Genomic DNA, 19,810 nt, shown 5'->3' on the forward strand with positions numbered 1-19,810 from the left:
TAGTGTAGGTGGCTTGAACAGTCAATCTGAGTTGCTGTGTAAGATACCGTTCCTTTCTGATGATGTGAGGCAGAGTCCCATGAGAGCCCTTCTGCACGTTGCTTCCAGTTCACATGATCACACAGGTCAGCTCTGTGACTCAAGGCATGTCAAAAATAACTCCAGTGCTTTATTTCCTTTATCCCGCACACAAGTGATCACTTGGCGAAAAAATTTTTAAAAAATGGTAACATCAGGCTGACCTTTTACCTCCAATGTCTATTTCCTAAAAGACTTTTGAAGATAGCATCTGCCTAGTCATCAGAGGTTGTGTAAACTTCCCAGTGCACTTTTATAACTATCAAAACAAACCACAAAATGTACTGCAGTTGTTTTTTGCTTTTTCAGTTCAAAGAGAGCATAGTGCTTTTGCATGAGATCATCCTGTGTAAACATGGTGATATTTACTGGACAGCCAACCTCAGAGTCTCTGACATTTATATTTTGTGTGTAGAAGAGGAAGTTGTATGGAAAAAAAACACCTGTACTACTTGGAAAAATGGTCCCACCTTACTCAGTCAGCCCATTCCCTGTGTTCATTGCTGTGCTGACTAAAATAAACTCTTACTCATGTTAGCTCTACAGAGTCAACACAGTTACAGCTGTGGTCCTACAACCTTCTTCATCTTTTGGCCCAGAACCCAAGTGAACATCCTTTCTTAGGTGCTCCTTCCTTTGCAAAACCCTCGTCCTCCATGGCTTGGTTCTTACAATGCTTCATTCATTCTGTGCTCCCCAGAGAGGGCTCCATGGACCTCAATTTGAGAATGTGTATTCAGTGTAGCACTTGATTTAGAAAACCTATCCCATCCAAGTACATCCTTAGCGGCAGATTCTGCTACTCTCACTCCTATTGGACTAGACTGTCACAGCACTTGCTCAGCTGGGCAGGGCAGTAAGGTCCTCCCTTTTCTTACACCCTTGCTTAGCCCTGCTCAAATTGTGACTCCAGCTGTGGGAGGCAGGGCAGAACAGTGGTGATTTTCCCAATACTTCCTGCTACCCCTGTGATCAAGTGTGTGGAGGGAGGTGGGGCGAGGGAAGAGTCCTGGCTCCACCCAACTTAGGGGCCAGCCAAAGTTGCATGCCAAGTACACAGAAAGGAGGAGTAAGATGCTCCATGAAAGGGTCTGAGTTAACGTCCTTCCCCCTCCCCACATCAAATGCCTCTTTGAGTCACAGTTCATTCTCTAGAGTTGTGAGGTGATGTAGCCTTTCACAGTCCCCTTCTCAAGGCAGATATTTAAATTACTCTCTAGCCCCCCAAGTAGTAGATCCCATTGCAGGTAGTCCCTTGTGAATCAAGGTGACACAATGTTGCACTTCAGGGCCATTTCATTAAAAGAATTGCAGCCCTCTTGATCTTTACAACCTCTGGTGCCATTTGTGACAGCCTAAGATACTGTGTATGTCAGTATTTAATGAATCAGACTGTTGGGTTAGTCCCAAAGAACAGGGCATTTAAGTTAATCTTCCTTATTGCCCAGGTTTTATTAACCTAAATAATGGGATTATTCCATTCTTTGCTCAGCAGTTTATTTTCAATTTCATTACCATATTTAAAATGAAGAATATGCCCTGTTATCTCACCAAATACTATTTTAAAGCCAAATAAGAGCCATTTTCTTCTCTTTTTTAAACATACTACAACAAAACATTTACACACATGTTTAACTTGGAATATGTACTTAAGTACAATTGAAGTTAATAGGACTTAATCATGTGCTTAAAGTTAAGCATGTGCTTAAGTGTTATGCTGAATCAGGCCTAAATGACTAACAGTCCAGTCCTGCAGTGTGCGTAGAGTTTACTACAAGGGCTGTTTCTCTTGAAGTTTGGGGAATGTGGTAGTAAGCACTGTGGATAAAACTTTCAAAAGTTCCGAAGTGATTTAAGAGTCCAACTCTCATTTTCAAAAAACAATTTAGACACTTCGTAGCCCAAATATCATTGAAAATTAATAGGTTCCACAGGTTTCTACATCACTTGGGAACTTTTGAAATTTTTGCCCTGCGCCCAGTAATAAGGCTGACCCGGCAAATACCTATGTGCCAGGCTTTCAGCTGCAAAATGAGATCAAACTGGAATGAAATGTGAAACCATAATATGACTGGCAGAATATCAAAAAGTCCACAGCAAAGATTAGTCATTTCCTATGTGCTTGCTGAGATAGTGAAATCTCTGCGGTAATCCAAACATAGTCCTTGGTGGGCTATAAAAAAGATGTTATGATTATCTTTAACTATACTGTTAAAAAGAATGAGTTATTGTGAAAATATTAAGGATAATAAATTGACACTGTAATGGGGAGGAACTTTAAGTTCAGAGAGTTCTATGACCCCCATCCCACACCTATGTAGTGCCATTGAATCTAATGGCACTCTACATGAGTAGAGTCAGTCCTATGCTTAAGTGTTTGAAGGATCAGGTTATGTTTTTGTAATACTTAAAGAAATTGTATTGCAATGCAACAATCATGCCAGAGGAGGAGGAGGAGTTTATTTATATTACTGTAGTGCCTGGGAGCCCTAGTCACAGACCAGGACTCCAGTGTGCTAGGTACTGCACATATACAAGACTATGTGCTTCATGTACATAAGAAATGCAAAGTCATTGTCCCACTGGCACTAAGTATATGCTATATGTACCTTTTGATACATCACTTCCTGCAATACTCCTGCACAGTAGTGCTATAAATAAGTTCCTGATCCTGCAAACACTGCATTCACATGAGAAGTGTCACCGATGTCAGTGACACTCATGTGACTAGGGGTTTGCTGCATTGGACCCTGAAACTGCAAGCCTTCTCCACACCGACCCCATACTTGGTAAGGCAACTCCCATCTTTTCATGTGCTGTATATTTATATCTGCCTACTGTATGTATCTTTCACTCCATGCATTTGATGAAGTGGGTTCTAGCCCATGAAAGCTTATGCCCAAATAAATTTGTTAATCTCTCAGATGCTACAAGTTTGCACAGCCATTAATCGCACCCTGCTAAGAAGAACTGTGACTCTGGGGAATGTGCAGGACATTGTGGATGGCTTTGCACAAATGGGTTTCCCTAACTGTGGATGCGCAATAGATGGGACGCATATTCCTTTTCTGTCCCCACCCCACCTGGCATGAGAGTACATTAATCGCAAGGGGTATTTCTCCGTGGTTCTGCAAGCGCTTGTGGATCACCGTGGGCGTTTCACTGACATTTACTCAGGATGGCCTGGAAAGGTGCATGATGCACGCATCTTTCGGAACAGTGCCCTGTTCAGGAGGGTGAGGGCCGGGACTTTTTTCCCAGACCGCAAGATCACAGTAGGGGACGTCGAAATGCCCACTGTGATCCTTGGAGACCCTGCTTACCCCTTAATGCCATGGCTCATGAAACCGTATACAGGGAAGCTTGACAGGAGCAAGGACTGGTTCAACTACAGGCTGAGCCGGTGCAGAATGACTGTGGAGTGTGCTTTTGGTTGTTTGAAAGGGCGCTGGAGGTGTCTTTATGGGAAGCTAGATTTGGGGGAAAGCAACATCTCCGCTATTATATCCGCGTGCTGTACCCTCCATAATATTTGTGAAGGGAAAGGTGAAAGATTCAGTGAGGAATGAATCTCCGAGGTTCGACGCCTAGGGGATGAATTTGCACAGCCAGAGAGCAGGGCTACTAGAGGGGCCCAGGAAAGGGCTTCAAGGATTAGGGATGCCTTAAGGGAGCAATTTGATGCTGAGAGCCAACAGTAATGTTTGGTGCCTTTGCTGTGCTCCTTTCTACCTTGGGGTACAATATTTACCACTTCCTGCAATAATAAAACGTATTGTAAAAGCCATAAAATCCTTTATTCAAAGTACAGTACATAAAAGGCCACGAGGGTTAGGGTGGTGGACTGTACATTCAGAGGTTTGAATATGTCCTGTTTGGATTACTGTTCAATGTCTGCTGCACTTCAGGATTACTATGCTGCAGAGTAATGGGGGTGGAGTGCACAGGGTAAGAATTGTAGTTATCAGGGCTGGTAGGTGATCGTACAGGTGTTGGGGGCAGCTGGGGGTAATAAGAAACTGGCTGCTGGAGAAAGGTGTTTTGTGCAAATACTGGGGAACAAGAAAGAGAGCTTTGAGAGAGGTGTGGGTTACCACGGTACAGATCTGCCTGCATGGCTACGAGAGACTCGAAAGAGTCAGTTTGGCGAGCCAGGAGGCTTATCAGGTGCTTTGAGGTTTTTTTGGTAGCCAATTCCTTTCTCCTGCTTTCTGTTTGCCTCCACTCATACATTTTCTCTCTCCATTCCTGCGTCTTCCTACTTTCTCTGTTGTAGTGAATCATAACTGCTTTGATCAATTCTTCTTTTGATTTTCGCGGATTTTTTCTCAAGTTCTGCAAGCGACGTGAGGCCGGTGATCCGGCTGCATTAGTCAAGGTCACTAAAAAAACATAGAAACATGTAATACACAGAGGCTACATTGTTTGTTATCACACAGTGAAGGAGTTTTTAGACTTTTTGTAGCATCCTTCCCACATACCTAACATAACACAGAGAGGCCAGGGAAGCGAAGGCATGGCGAGCAATGGGGTGAGTGTTTCTGTCCCGACTGCACCTGGGAGGGGGAATTGACCGATGGGTCACTGGGGTTTATCTGCACTGGGTACAGGAGGTAGCTGGTGTCCTGCACAGGGGACAGCAGTGAACAGGAAGGTGGCGAGCTGCTGGCGGGGTGGGGGGCGGTCCGCGTAACTGCCGGCCTGCTGGTGAGGGGGGGGTAGGGAACGCACAGCTGGGCTGGCTTCCTGCTGGAAAGGGGGGGGAGAGACCGGAGCGCACCGCGGGGCTGGCTGCCTGCTGGAAAGGGGGGGGAGAGACCAGAGCGCACCGCGGGGCTGGCTGCCTGCTGGGAAGGGTGGGGGAGAGACCGGAGCGCACCGCGGGGCTGGCTGCCTGCTGGAAAGGGGGGAGAGAGACCGGAGCGCACCGCGGGGCTGGCTACGTGCTGGAAGGGGGTGGGGAGACCGGAACGCACCGCGGGGCTGGGGGGGGACCGTGAACCTGGCGCCCTGCACTCAAGTATCCCTAAATTCTCAACAGGATTTCCTACTGCCAGATATATCACTGCTGCGTGTTACCTGGGAAGAGAGGGAGGGTCTTCTACAGCAATGTGGATTCCGCCCTGGCCCCTATGCAGCTTGCCTGTGTGCAGCCATGGTCCCCCCACCCCTCGCTGCACAGTGGATCGGATGAGTCAGCCTGACCGGGACAGGGACCACGGTGGCTCTCCCTATAAACTTGCGAAAGCACATTGCCCACGCTCTGACTGCAACTTTTCAAGAGATTACCGAGGCAGATTACAGAGACGTGATAGAGCAAATCAATGGGCTATTCCACGTTTAGGCATGCATGCAGGCAGCCATAACCCCAACCGTCCTCTCCCAAAACATAAAAATCTGCTTACCCCGAGCACGCTCCTCAGCCTCTTCCTCACCAGCAACTTCCAGCTGCTGCGACTGGCTAGCCTCCTCCTGGCTTGAGAAAAGCTCCTGGCTGCATGCCTCCTGGGACTCCGGGGTGTCTCCCTCCATGCCAGTAGCCTCACTCTCGGCTTCCTGTACACCCTCCCCCACTTCTCCCTGCTCTGAACTCTCCATCATGCTCCTAGGATTGGCAGTGGGGTCACACCCAAGTATGGCATCCAGCTTCTTGTAAAAACGGCAGGTTGTGGGGGCAGCTCCTGAGCGGCGATTTCCCTCACGGGCTTTGCAGTAAGCACTCCTCTGCTCTTTTATTTTGACCCTGCAGTGCAACGCGTCCCGTTCATGGCCCCTTCTCAGCGAGGACTGTGATATCTCCCATAGGTATCATAATTTCTCCGGTTGGAGTGCAGCTGTGCTTGCACAGCTTCCTCACCCCAAACACTGATGAGGTCCTGCAGCTCGGAATTGTTCCATGCTGTGGCTCGTCTGGGGCATGGAGGCATGGTCGCTGATTGATTGAATGATTGATTGCACTCCACACCTGGCTGAGCAAACAGAAAGGGGATTTTTAAAATTCCCGGGGCATTTAAAGATGGGGTCAGCTGAGCCCAGGGCAGTGGAGTGTGCATGATTACCAGAGAGGCTTCTAAGGTATGCTGGGATACCTCCTTATACCCCGGAGGTCAATAAAAGTGCTGGTGGGCGTCCACACTTGCTGACCAGCGCTGGATCACCAGCGCTGGAATCCCTACACCCGAGGCTCGACTGTACAGCCAGCACTGCAACCAGGGAGTTGCAGCGCTGGCCGTGCTTTGCAAGTGTGGCCACATCCTAAGTTGCAGCGCTGTAACCCCCTCACCAGCGCTGCAACTCTCCAGTGTAGCCATGGCCAGAGACATTTCTCTGTAAAACACAGCTCCTCAGGAGAAATCAGCATAATAATTTATGGATAGTAGACAAGCTCCTCAACTGGTGTGAATTGGTGTCGTTCTATTGAAGTCCATATTGCTGTGCCAGTTCACACCAGAGTTGCTGTAAATTAACCAGCTATGTCAATTTAGCTGTATTTAAACATTTTTATGTGGAATTTCATTTCCTTTGAAAGAAAAACATCATCAGGCTGTCTTAGAGTTGATGTGATAGGTGAGCTGGGTGTTTCCATAGATAAAGACTGCTCATGCCACTGTGATTAGGTTTGCCTGCAGCCCTGTTTTGTTTCTATACTTTAGAGCCCAAAGTTAGTGTCACAGGTTCCCACCTAGCTGAAACAATAAGATTTAATGAATCATTTAAGAGCACATTTGACTTCTGTGGCATCTTCTGCTTCTGATTGTTTTGTTTTTTAATTTTTTTTTAATTTAAAAAACAGTCAGCAAAGAAACGCAGCCCATCATGCTCACTGGAAAAGCAGATCACATTTCAATTTTCGCTCTCCTTGGCATGGACTCCAGATGCGTACTGCTGAGGAGTCACTCGGTGTGCTCTGATTCTTTGTGATGTATGCAGTACTTGCTTCAACATGCACTCCTCCGGTGTCTGCATCCTACACTATGCACTTGGAACCACAGACCATATCATGAGGCCTATTCAACCAGTCAGAATGGGATGTGTGTCAGAAATAAGCAGAACGCACATATAATCTCCCTCTCTCCGTAAGTGGATTGCTTGTCTAGTTCTAGTGTTCTGAGTGCTCATGCACACAATATACCAAGAAACTATGGTCCTTCTTGATTACAGCCTAGCCTAATGTCATTTACTAATGTAACACACACATCTCCTGGTTGTGGTGCTCTGTCCCTCTTGCAACACTGACAGACCCCGGTAGTCGGCAGGCAGGATCAAACCTGGGACCTCTGAAGCTTAGTGTATGAGCGTCTACTGCATGAGCTAAAAGCCACCTGCCTCTGAGCTAAGCCTATAGCAGACTCATTAATCTCTAATCGATGCCACTAGATGGGACAGAGCACCACATCCAGGAGCTGTGTGGGTTACACTAGCACCTTGTAGAACTACTTTACTGTATTTCTGTTGTTCATTCTAGTTTCCTGTCACTACAGGCTCAGATTCTGGCTTGGGCGGTGCATATCTACTCACACCCAAAAAGCCATGACCAAGTGGTGAACTTTAGGATGGAAATTGTCCTGATTCTGGCTTTCCTGCAGAGTCACAGAGAGGCCAGCAGACATGTTGTCAGTGGCTAAGCCATGAAGAAATGTTCTGGGATCAGGCTTAGAAATCAGGGGACGCGATCCATGTTTTAGTGCATGCTTACTCTGTCAGCCCCAACTCCACTCCCCTCTGAACTTGAGCAGATTTCTGCTATTGGCTAGAGTTATGTTGGAGGACTCTGCATGGGGCTTATGGTAGCCTGAGTACTTTCATTAATGTGTGCCTGTTTGAGGGTCATTTATGGTGGTTTCATGCTGGGGGCCAGAATTCGTCCCACAATGTTTGTTCTCTAGTGTACGTAAATGTTTGGCTATGCATGGTGTACTTTAACTACTGCATTTGTTCTGTAACTGTTGACTTTGTACATCAGTATAATGTTTAGAAAATTTTCAGAGCAGTATAAATGCTAACACATGCACACACGCACCCTTTATACAGAAGTTATCTCCATGTGATACATTGCAAAGCCATGTGATAAAATATAGTGTGCATGATGCATTTATTTATCGTGTGCTCATATACTATGCTGATGGGAGTCCTAGAAATAAATACTCACTTAGATAAAATGAGATTTGACCTCCACACCTGCCCACTAATCTGTCTCCCCAAGGTTTATTATAGTTTCCTAAGCCCTTGAGCAGCTTCATTCAGCTTCATTTTTTTAAAGAGAGAATCCCTCCCCCAGTCCCCATCCAAGATTATCCAATAATGGGTATAATTCAGTGTTGGACCAGTGGTAGCTTTTCTAGACCTAAAAATGTCATGACTCCATAGCCCAATATTCTTGCCACCTTGTAGGGCACTGTGCCATTGAGATGGGTAGGCTTTCTGCTTCCCAGTGAAGACCGGCACTCCCTCTTTACTCTGCAATGGTCTGAGATATTGGATCTTTTTAAAGTTTTGACATTTTTATGACACAAAAAAAGCTACTTAGGTCATTTTTAGAAGGTTTTCATGGCTCCCTCTGAATGCTATATCATAGGACTCATGGCTAACTAAAGTAGCTGGCTTCGTGGGTGGGAGATACAAAAACTATCCCAATACAATTTTTAAAAACTTCCCTAAAATATTTCTAAAATACATTTTTCTGCAATATTTATGAAATATAAAGAATGCAGAATGGTGCAACGTTATTTAAATGTGTTATTGGCACTTGTTTAGGACAACCTATGACAGGGTAGTCAATACGCAGACCAAATCTAGACCAGACACTTTTGAATGGATCTCAAAATCTTTTTATTTACTTAGTCTTCATCATCATCATCATGACGTTCCTATTACGCCCCTGGTGTTTAGGGCAGTGACGAAGCTCCTCCACTCCTGTCTGTTTCTAGCAAGTCTTTCAGTGGTTCCCAAGCTGTGCCCCAGGTTTTTCAGTTCGGCTTCCACAGCTCTTCACCATGTTGTTTTTGGGCGGCCTTGTTTACGCCTGCCTTCAGGTGTCCATCTTATTGCTACTCTGGAGATGGAATCAATTTCCATCCGAAGCACATGACCAATCCATCTCCAATGTCTCCTGGCAACGATGGTGCTCAGATCCTCTTGGCTGCACTGTGTCAATGGATCTTGGTTTGAGATTGTTCTGGGCCAAAAGATACAGAGGACTTTTCTGAGGCAGGTTGTATGGAATAAAGACAGTTTGGACATGTCATACTTTCTCATTCCCCAGCATTCTGCACTATATATATTTTTATATAAAAACTATATATGTTTTTAAATTATTTTCTCTGGATTCTGGACCTTGACTATACCTTGACCAAGAAAGCTGGACCGTGACACAAAATAACTGACTACCCCAATCTAGGATAACTAGTGGCTTTGCTGTTCATGAAAGATATGGACTTCCCAAACTTAGGTCCATGAAACCTTTATACCGCAACTTTCTGTTTATCTCATCCATAAGGCATTTAAACCACACCATACCATTGTGTATTCTTTGTATGCCACATATATTACAGAAAAATAATTTTAACAAGTATTTTATAGAGTTTGTAAAACAAAACTAAACACACACATACTTATGTATTGACATTTTTTTATATCCACCCATGTATAAAGCTAGCTGCCTTGGTTACCATGGTCTGGCAACTGTCTATAACAATTTTCTTGTAGGGCATTTGCTGGATAAGATAAGAATGGTCACAAATGTCTATACTGTTTTAAGTTGTTGATTGGAATAGTCTGGTTCATGGGCCCTGAAAATTGTTTCAGGATCCTAAAATGTCTCCTCATGCACTAAGTATGGAAGATCATAACATCGGATGGATATGATGATGGGGAAAAATGGATTAAGTGTTGTACTTACTTCATGCTCCCTTGCTGAATGTTTCAGCTTCACAGTTTATGTCCTCTAGGGGGAGTGTTACCTATATTGCATGGACTGCGCAAACTGGAATCACACAGCCTCTAAAATGCTTTTTATGAAGCTTTTAAAACTTTCAGCGACTGTCTCCAATTAAATCCTCAAAAGAGAATGTCTCCAAGCCACAATGCAAAGTTTGAAAATCCCAATCCAGTGAGTTTCAATGACAGCAGGATCAGCTACCTTTGTTTTTACTGACTAGAAGCTTAAAAAAACCTCCCAAGAGTACTTTTGTCTTGATCACAACCAAGATTGTCACTGTGAGTACTAAGTGAAACTGCCAGACATTTAAAGGGACATTTCTCTAGCTGTGTTTTGTCATGGAAAAAAATTGGCGTGTTTTTATTTATGCTTGAAATCAGTTTTATTTTACAGCCATGGTGGCAGCAAAGACGTTTTATTTAGTAGTTCTACTGAGTTCTCTCTCTCCCTCTCTCTCTCTCTCTGATATGATTGCTGTGAAATAGAGCTCTGGTTTCACTGGGTGACAGTGGATTTTGGGTAAAACCTGTTTAATTATGTATTGGCTATAAGAAAAATTCCGTGAAAGGTAGCAACAAAAGGTCCTGTTTCAGAACTGTGATATTACCAGAAGGCTGGATTTCAAGGCTGTGAAATAGGTCTTTGAGAGAAAGGTTAAAATCTCTCTCTCTTTCAGGTTAACTGAAAATATGAATTAATGCTGAGGTATGCAGTTAAATCTTTTGTATGTGATTTCTGTGTAAGTGGGTGCTGTGAATACTTTGCAGTCTTTGGTTTTAAGAAAGGAAAAGTCTTCATGTAAAGTAATAGGTGTTTGATTCTGAAGCTGACTTTCAGATTTTAATTTTTTTTTTTTTATTATTGGTCAGTGGGAAGAGGGGGGAAGAGAATGTGTCTACACATCCACAGACATTGACACTGATGTGCATGTGCAAAAGTATCAATTAAGTTGTAACCAACATAATGCTGACTGTTAGTAACCCTCTCATTCTGGCAAGGTCCTAAATGGGAAAGGCAATGTGTGACAAACACCCAAAATGGGGAACTCCAATTCATGCAGGACACAATAAAAGTGAGGGTTGGGCAGTACTATCTTTGTGAAAGGTAGGTAATCTTGGCAGTTAGTTACAGTGATGGCTCTGGAAATGAGGGTCTTTTGAGAGGTAAAGATCGTCTCTTCTATTTCATAACCTTTGTACATTCCTGATCCACAGATTTTTCTTCTTCATTACAGAAACATGAAAGAATACAGGAAATCCTGTCTTGGCCACCATGAATACCTGCACTAATTAAGCCGCTGACAAGGTACTGGGAAAACAGTAAGGTAAACTGGCAATCTGTGCCAAGAGCTTTCCATGTAATCTGCATGATTGTATTTTCACAAAGCCTCAGCACTGCAAATATCAAATTTATTGTAAACTGAACAAACACAAATAATGTCCCAGGTTAGAATACAGCAAATTTTGTTTTTGTTTCGAGACTTTTGCAACCAAACTATTATTCCCAGGGAATAAGTCCACAAAGCACTGTGTTGTTTTTGAAAAAACAATATCTTTATAACTGCAACAATCAATTCCCAAACAAAACTCAACTCCTCAGATTGACTCAAGGAGAAGTTGGGAGGAGGGGTGGAATGCCTGAAAAACTCCGTTGATGAAAAGGCATGCTGTTTCATGGGTGCCTCCCAGAATCGTGACTCTGTGTGTGTATGTCTGTGTGTGAGTAAGAGAGAGATCTCCATGACAACTGATTCGGCCAGTCTGTGTTCCTTGCAATCATTTTGGCTGGAATCAGTGCTGTGAAAGGTCATATGAAGGAGTTGTGGGAAGCACAGCAGGTATTAGACCTGAAACCACTGGTTTTTCAGTGCCCCAGCTAATAGGACAAAGTTTTGTCTGGGAAATACAAAACCAAGAATGGAGTGGAAAGGGAAGTGCTGCAAGTTTCAGGTAATAAAAACTCCCTTTTATTTATTTTTTTAAATTTTCTTTGAATGCTTTTCCATGATGTTTACTTCAAGCTGAATGACTGTGTTAGTTTGAAATCTCTGGCTCTAGGGAACGATGTCACGTTCCAACAGTTGGATTCTATTAGGCAAAGAGGGGGGAAAACATTGTACTTTTTCTGAATAAAGAACCTTTTTGATCCTTTATTGAATTGAGCGTAAGGGACTGCAAATGTGCTTTTTTTTAAAAAAAAGTTCTAATGAAGGGACTTTACTCCAGGAAAATGCAATTTTATGGGAGGACTTATAGATAAAAAAATTTAAAAACCACAGCAACTTTCATGATTATATCCAAGATCATTATTCGAGCATTGAAGTCATAGGCTTCAGCAAACTGTTTTTCTTTCTTTTGGGATGTTACCATGTCACTCTCATGTAATGAGAAAATAAACAGATTACAGAGCAAATTAAGCATAATATTTGGAACCTACCCACTTTTGTGGTCTTTGCATCGTTTGAAGACTGGATTGTTCTAGAGTTCTTCTGGGTAGTTCGTGTATCTCAGATTTCTGCACACGAATATATAGTGCATCCTTTATGCTGGCAGTCTGGTTTGAAACAAGATTTTCGAACAGAAATTGTATTTTGTTTCTGATCTTAGTCTTTTTTTTTAAAATGGTGAACATTTTAAAATGAATAGTAGTGCTTTAAACCCAGCAGTAGGAACCTTTTTCTTTTGTTAGCCGCACCTCGGTAGATACTGTAAATAGGATCAACATTATGCTAGTGTGAATAGTATCTTTAGTGGAAAATGCCTGCAGATTAATTTAAAATCCTATGTCTAATGGAGTAACCTGACCTAGGAAAATTTATGAAACTTCTTGTTTCTCAGACTTAACAAAAATATACTGCACTGATGACCACGACCTGAAGATTAGATTGGCCACTACGTTGCTTAAAACTCCCCTCTACTTCTCACTACTTTTTGTTTATAGCTACTTCATTTTGTGCATTTGTGACTTGATCCAAAGTTCATTGAAGTCAATGAGAGCATTCACATTGGCTTCAAAGGACATTGGATCTGGCCCTTTTTGAAACCATCTTAGCCTCTTTTTCAATCTTTGGGACCAGGCCATAAGGTCTGAGTTTTCTTTCTTGAACTTTCCAAACAGAGGGTCCTTTGTGTTCCATGAAACAATGAAATACACTTCTGATTGGCTTAAGAGTGTCTGCTAGCACAAATCAGAGATAATGATAATGATGCTTGTTTCCGCTTTCAGTTAGTGATTGTAGGGGGGAAAACATGGAATGAATGGAAATCAGATCTCTCCCCTCAGCTTCCTCCCCTCCAAAAGATCATGTTTTTAAATGTCCCTCTATCAAAAGGCGTTATCAGTTGCACTTCAAGGATGAATTTCAGAAAAGCTTTAGCAAGCAAACACTGACATCACTCTGAGATGTCAACAACAAACTTCAGAGAGAGACAGAAACTCATGCTGCATGTAATCTTGCTATAACGCATACACAGTAGTTGATAATTGCCTGTCTGTCAGTTAAGTACCAATTCACATTATGTAACATTTCAGAGTAGCAGCCTTGTTAGTCTGCGTCCACAAGGAGTACTTGTGGCACCTTAGAGACTAACATTTATTTCAGCATAAGCTTTCATGGGCTATGGCTCATGTAACATTGTTTCTTGCCCACCAGATTTAATCCATTTTGTATTTTATTAATAAAATACTCCTTTCAATAATTTAATATCTAGCCATCAATAACCTAATTAATTAATTTATTGAAACCACTATATAATCATACGTTTGCTGATTGGTTGGGGGTAGGTGGATATAAAGGCATATTACTTTAAGAGGGAGGAGGACCAGTATGTTCCTTATCATGTTTAATCAGAAACCTGTGCTTTGAACATGACACCTATACCACTTGTAAGCCGCACACTGAAGAGTGGTTTACACAAGCAGGCGTAAGCCAATTAAGTATGCAAAAAGAAAATCTCCTGCTTGTGCTGGCAGAAGTAAGATCTGTAATGAGCCATTAAAGAGCAGTAACCGCAGAAAGGCCCTAGATCTCAGTTTTCAGCCGAGTTTTCATCAGAGTGGGTTTTTGTGCATGTAAACAGATGTGCCACCATGTGTAGAGGCCTGATAAAAATTTGGGTTGTCATTCAAAATTAGGGTAATAAATATTATGTTGATCTGGAGGTGCTTTTAAAATGGCAAAGTTTACTTTGCTGTGGTATTTACCTTTCCAAGTACTGCCATAACTTTTAACTCTCGCAACTGGTAAGCACCAAGATTTTAATGGTGTCCTGTGCAGTGCAGGATTGGTTCAATGCAAATAGCACTGAACACACTTACTAACCTTTCAAATTCTACCAAATGATGCTTAGGGATCTAACCACATGACTTCCCATGATTTTAATGGAAGATACGAGACTAAATTACCAGTGATCCTTTTAAAAACATAGGAGTCCTCTTTTCCCCCACCTCTGTGACTGGTTTGGTTTTTGCTTTCTTTTTCAAAGGCTTCTCTTAATTTAAGAATCAGAAATCATTCAAGGAGGAAGGGATGCTATATATGCTCTTTGATTAATCCCCAAAGCCAAGGAACTGGCAGGAGAATTGAAAGGCAATGTGGTTTCATGTGGCATTGGAGAGAAATTCAGGAAACCTGTGTTCCATTCCTGGGTCTGCCACTGACCTTGAGCAAGTCACTTCACCAACCTAGGCACCATTTTGTCTATAATATTGTAAGTTCTTTGGGGCTTGGACTGTCTCGTACTGTGTTTGTACAATGCTTAACACAAAGGGGCCTCCGTCTTGGTTAGGGCCCCTAAGCACTACTGTAATATTAATAATAGTAAGATGGCAAGCCATAGTTGTGCATCAAGAGGAATAACCAGCATGGTTACAAAGACCCTGCTAATTTGTTTCTAAGAGGTATGCAACTTCATGATTCCCAAATTTGGAACACAAAATAGCAATATTAAGCACTTCCCTAAAAGTCATTAGCCATATCTCTGTGAAGGGGGACAATCAGATTTACGTTCTACATTAGTGGAGCAATTATATGTTTATCCAGTCAAAGGGTAGAGAAACTAGCGCAACACTTGCGCTTCAGAGCCCTTCCTGAATGGAACCGACATTGGTCTCATTTTGGCTGGTGAGAGTCTCTCAGTGGCAGGTTGGGTTGTGGGGTTGCTGTTTAAAGGGACTGAATCTCTTTTAGCCTGAAATTTAAATTATTTACCCCGCGCCCCCATTTAAAACATGTTTATATGAATATCTGGTCCTTCAAAAGATTGAGCCGTTGATTCTGAGGTCAGAAGGGACCATTGTGATTATCTAGCCTGACCTCCTGTATGACACAGGCCATGGAACTTCATCCAGCCATTCATGCATTGTGCCCAGTGAACATGCCAACTGAACATGCTGCCTGACAACCCAGGAGATCCAAGGCTTTTATTCCAGGAACCTGTAAAGCGAGCACAAGCAGCAGCAGCTCAGGATTCCAGCCACAGCCCTGCCAGTGTGACTCAGCCCTGACTGTTTGTATGCCTACCTTGCAGTCACATGTATGACTGCAGCTCGGGTAGACATACCTGGGCAAGTTTTTAATCTTAGGGACAGTGAAGCTGTAGCAGCTCACGCTTCATCTTGGGCTGTACAAGCCCACCCAGAACCTGTGGTAATTACTCATGCAGCTAGCCTGTGTCTGTGTGTGTGTTGCTGAAGCTTCGCTGTTCAGGTACCTGAGCTAGCTAGGTTAAAGCTGGCTTGGATATGTCTACACAAGCTGCATTCACACCCTGCGATTCAAGTGTAGATATACCCTTAAAGAGAGCACTCGGGGAACGAAAGGGCAATTCATTACCCATGTCTCATGCAATTGGTGCTGAGACTGACAGCCTGGGTGCCAAATAGTGCTGACGGTGGTTTGTTTTTTGAGTTTGAGGCAAATGCTTGTCCACTGGCTTCTAGACTGAGATTACCAAGTTAATTTCAACCAGGCCACAAAACAGAGGCCATCAGATTGTAACAACTTTTGGTTTCTACTATTGGGGTGGATTTTAGCCACTGACTTGGATGAAGGGGACTCCTGCCATTATCCCCCACCCCATACACTCAGAAAATCAAAACAAAGGACTCAAGGGGTTCCTGTAGCAGAGCTTGTTATAGAGATCAAGTCTTCTGGAGAGCAAACAAGTGCATGGCTAGCCAGTGTGTTAACACCTACCGCACCGACACCTTGTGGTGAGGGCTGAACATAGAGAGCCCAAGAACTTATTTTGTAATGGAAGAGGTGTTGGGGCTCAAGCAATTTTTTTACATGTATAACTGGTGCAGCAAACCCAGAGGTGCCTGGGCTGTGAATTGCCAAGCCTACAGATGCCAGGGCTCAGCCCTGGCACACATTAAACACTGCCCTCTGGAGCTTGTCCTTTGTGAGTTGCTGTGAATCTTTGTAAAAGTCCAGTCAGTGAAGGAAAATCTTTTTTTCCAGAGCTGCCCAGGAAGGATGATGCTGTTCACTGTACAAATGATCCAGACATCTTATGCTTTTCAGAGATAGTGAAGTGAGATTGTACAACAGGCCCTTTTAGTGCTACAGCGACCGTTACTGTTTATGGAACCAGGCCTTGAGCACGCTGCATAGTGGGAGTGGGATTTTTGAAAGCACTGAGCTTTGGCCTACCTCTAGTCCCATTGAAGCTAGCAGCAAAACTCCCATTGACTTTAATGGGAGCAGAGTTAGGCCAAAACTCTCTCTCCTGAAAGCCAACCCGAAGTATTGTCGGGGGAAAAGATGTTTCCATTTCAGTCAGGTATAGCAGCCTCCCTTGTCACGTTTGCCTGGGGGATGGCACCTGAGAGGATAACAAAGGCGTTTTGTATAAAGGTTAAGTCCTGCTCGTGATGCTGCAGGTGTGTGAGGAGCAGGATGAGTGGACGTTGCTTAGATGTAAGGCACAAGCAGCATTGCGCACAGTGGCTGATATTCCCCCTGAGTTAAAAGACGTTGCACAGAGAAGTAGGAAGGGGATTTGGTAAATAGAATTCATGCCATTGGCTGCAGGCAGGGTAAGGAGCCACAAGCTCCATATAATTGGAGAAACTGATCATAGAATTTCTAGAATTGCGTACCTCTCTGCACACCCTCAGCAGCCCCCCGTATCAGCCCTGAAACAGAGCTCCGATCTATGATGCACAGTGGGCAAAGAGATCCTCCTTATGCAACTTCACCACTCTTTTCCCTGCCCTACCTTCCACCCCCACCTAACTTGGAAATGTAGGATGGAGTCATACCATTCAGCACTTTCCCCACAGTCACTGCAGTGGGGTCATGTTCTGGGTTATTTTTTCTTTACTCATGATTTTAGGTGAGCTGCAAAGTCTAAATATGTCGTCTTTTGTTTACGTGCGTGCTAGTTTCAGGTTTTATTTACACACTGTTGACCATACAGAGAATGTGTGCTGAAAGGTGCAGCTCAGGGTACGGCTTTGAGTAACATCACTGCTCAAGTCTTCCAGGTTTTGCTGTGGATCTCTCAGCAAAAGGCCAGAGGCTGTCTTTTTACGTCTCACAGATGAATAAAGGGAAAAGCATTTTGAGCAGGATCCTTGGCTGGTGTAAATCCAGTGTAGTGCCATTGATGCTAATAGAGTTATGCTGATATTCACCAGCTGAAGATCTGGTCCTTTTTAAAAAAGGTTTTTAGCTTTGCAGGTTATTCACATGTGTGTTTGATACAATTGGTTCTGCCCCATTCCTTTTTCTTGTTTTTAATGTATCTCCAAAAATATGACACACAACAAAGATTTAATGCAGATGTACAAAATATGGGTTAAAGTAGCAGGGCCACCATCTAGGTGTATGAGACATTTGAGAAAGTATCATTACATTACAGATTATAAGGCCAGAAGGGACCCTTGTAATCATCTAGTAGTCTGACCTCCTGTACAAGACAGGCCATAGGGCTGTCCTGAATTAATTCCTGTTTGAACTGAAGCATATTTTTAGAAAAACATCCAATCTTGATTTTAAAGATGCCAGTGATGGAGAATGCACCACAACCCTTGGTAAATTTTTGCCAGTGGCTAATTAAGCATACTGTTTAAATGTGCACCTTATTTCTAGTCTGAATCTGTCTAGCTTCAACTTCCAGCCTTTGGCTCTTGTGTTTTTGTCTGCCAGACTGAAGAGTCGTCAAATATCAAATTTCTGGTGCTCATATTGATATTTGGAGACTTTGATCAAGTAACCCTTTAACCTTCTCTTTGTTAAGCTAAACAGGTTGAGTTCCTTGAGCCTATCACTAAAAGGCAGGTTTTCTAATTTTTTAATTATTCTTGTGGTTCTTCTCTGAACCTTCTCCAATTTATCAACATCCTTCTTGAATTGTGGACACCAGAGCTGGACACTGTATTCCAGAGGTGATCACACCCATGCCAAATACAGAGGTAATATAACCTCCCTATTCCTACTCAAAATTCCTTTGTTTATGCATCCTGGGACTGCATTAGTCCTTTTGGCCACAGTGCTGTATGTGTGTAACCCTCTGTCAGGCCGAACTGATAGCAGCAAGGGCCGGGTTCAATACATAGGGGTCCCTTCCCTACAACGTAATGCAAAACCAGCTCGAGCCCCCATCCAGTGACCTGGGAAAATCTTACACACACCCCTGGGCGCCTCGAAGAGGCAATACTTTCTCTCTCGCAAGCACAGAGTCTCGGTGTAGCAGAAAAGGTTTAATTACATGAGATAAACAACAAGCATTAAATTGGGAAAACAGCTCAACTAGAGTTCATAGACAAAACCGTGAGCAAAGACTCACCCCAGGAAATTGGGCGTGTCCTTTTCCCTGGGCACTTGAGTCCAGCAACCCCCAAATCACCGCAAGACATCAAAGTCCAATACCCTAAATGTCCCTAGAGTCCTCAACCCAAAGATCACCCACAGTCCCAAAAGTCCCACAATCCCAAAGTCTCTGTCCCGGGTCAGTGCAGCCCCAAAGTTCGAGAGTCTATCTGCAGAGGTCCCTCCCCACCCAGCCTGAGTAGAAAGGGGCACCTTACGTGGTCCAGGGCCAATTGCCCTGCCCCTCCGTGGGGTTCTGCTTCCGCCTTCTCCACGAACTGCTCTGCTCTACCAGCCACTCCACTCTGCTCCTCCAGTCGTCCTCACAAACTGCTCCGCTTTGCTTTGCTCCGTTCCGCCAGCTGCTCTGCTCCACCAGCCATCCTGTGATCCGCTCCAGGCGTCCCCACAAACTGCTCGGCTCCACTCACTCCGTGGCTCCATAAACTGCTCCACTCCACTCTGTCAGCTGCTCTGCTCCGCAGTATAGCTTCAGGCTCCTCCACTAGTTAGCACAGTACTCAGTGCTCAGTGCTCTCAGCTCAGCAATTCCGGCTCTTAGTGATTTCAGCTCACAGAAGGGGAGCCCCTGTGCCAGTGCACCATTAGCCCAAAGTGAGTTCAGCTCAGTAACCTGTATCTAGATTCTTAAGGGAATCAAAAATCAACTCTGATATTCCACAGTGGAGTAGGTGAAACTGGTGCTTCTGGCTCACACAAAGAACCTACACCACCAGGTACAGATACCTGTCCCCAACCTCTCTATCACTCAATTCACTGGGTTTTGGAACCCATGTCCCTTGTCTAGCAAGTGCTATTTAGTTGATAGTGAAACCCTTTTTCATAAAACAGTTTCGTAGTTCCTCATTTACTTAATCAGGGTGACAACACTTTATTCCTCTTGCCCCAATAACAAAGAAATTGGGGATCCCATAGCTGTGAAAGTAACCATTTTAGGCTGCCGTGGGCTATACTAG

The 19,810-nt window shown here is 43.8% G+C and overlaps 1 protein-coding gene across 10 annotated transcripts in view; it reads left to right on the forward strand.

The window, feature by feature from the left end:
• Positions 1–19,810, forward strand: part of ST5 (suppression of tumorigenicity 5) — a 299,630-nt gene that overhangs the window by 47,050 nt on the left and 232,770 nt on the right. For 5 of the 10 annotated variants that reach the window (XM_030560420.1, XM_030560426.1, XM_030560428.1 and 2 more), the window contains exon 2: positions 11,250–11,339. The gene's annotated coding sequence lies outside the window, so the exon portion shown is untranslated. Of the gene's footprint in view, positions 1–10,516; positions 10,535–10,697; positions 10,721–11,249; positions 11,340–11,780; positions 11,965–19,810 lie in introns of those variants that run through there. The other 5 variants (XM_030560427.1, XM_030560430.1, XM_030560425.1 and 2 more) reach the window with 4 other exon arrangements.

This window comes from Gopherus evgoodei, chromosome 4 (assembly GCF_007399415.2).
Source record: "Gopherus evgoodei ecotype Sinaloan lineage chromosome 4, rGopEvg1_v1.p, whole genome shotgun sequence".
Lineage (NCBI taxonomy): Eukaryota > Metazoa > Chordata > Testudines > Testudinidae > Gopherus > Gopherus evgoodei.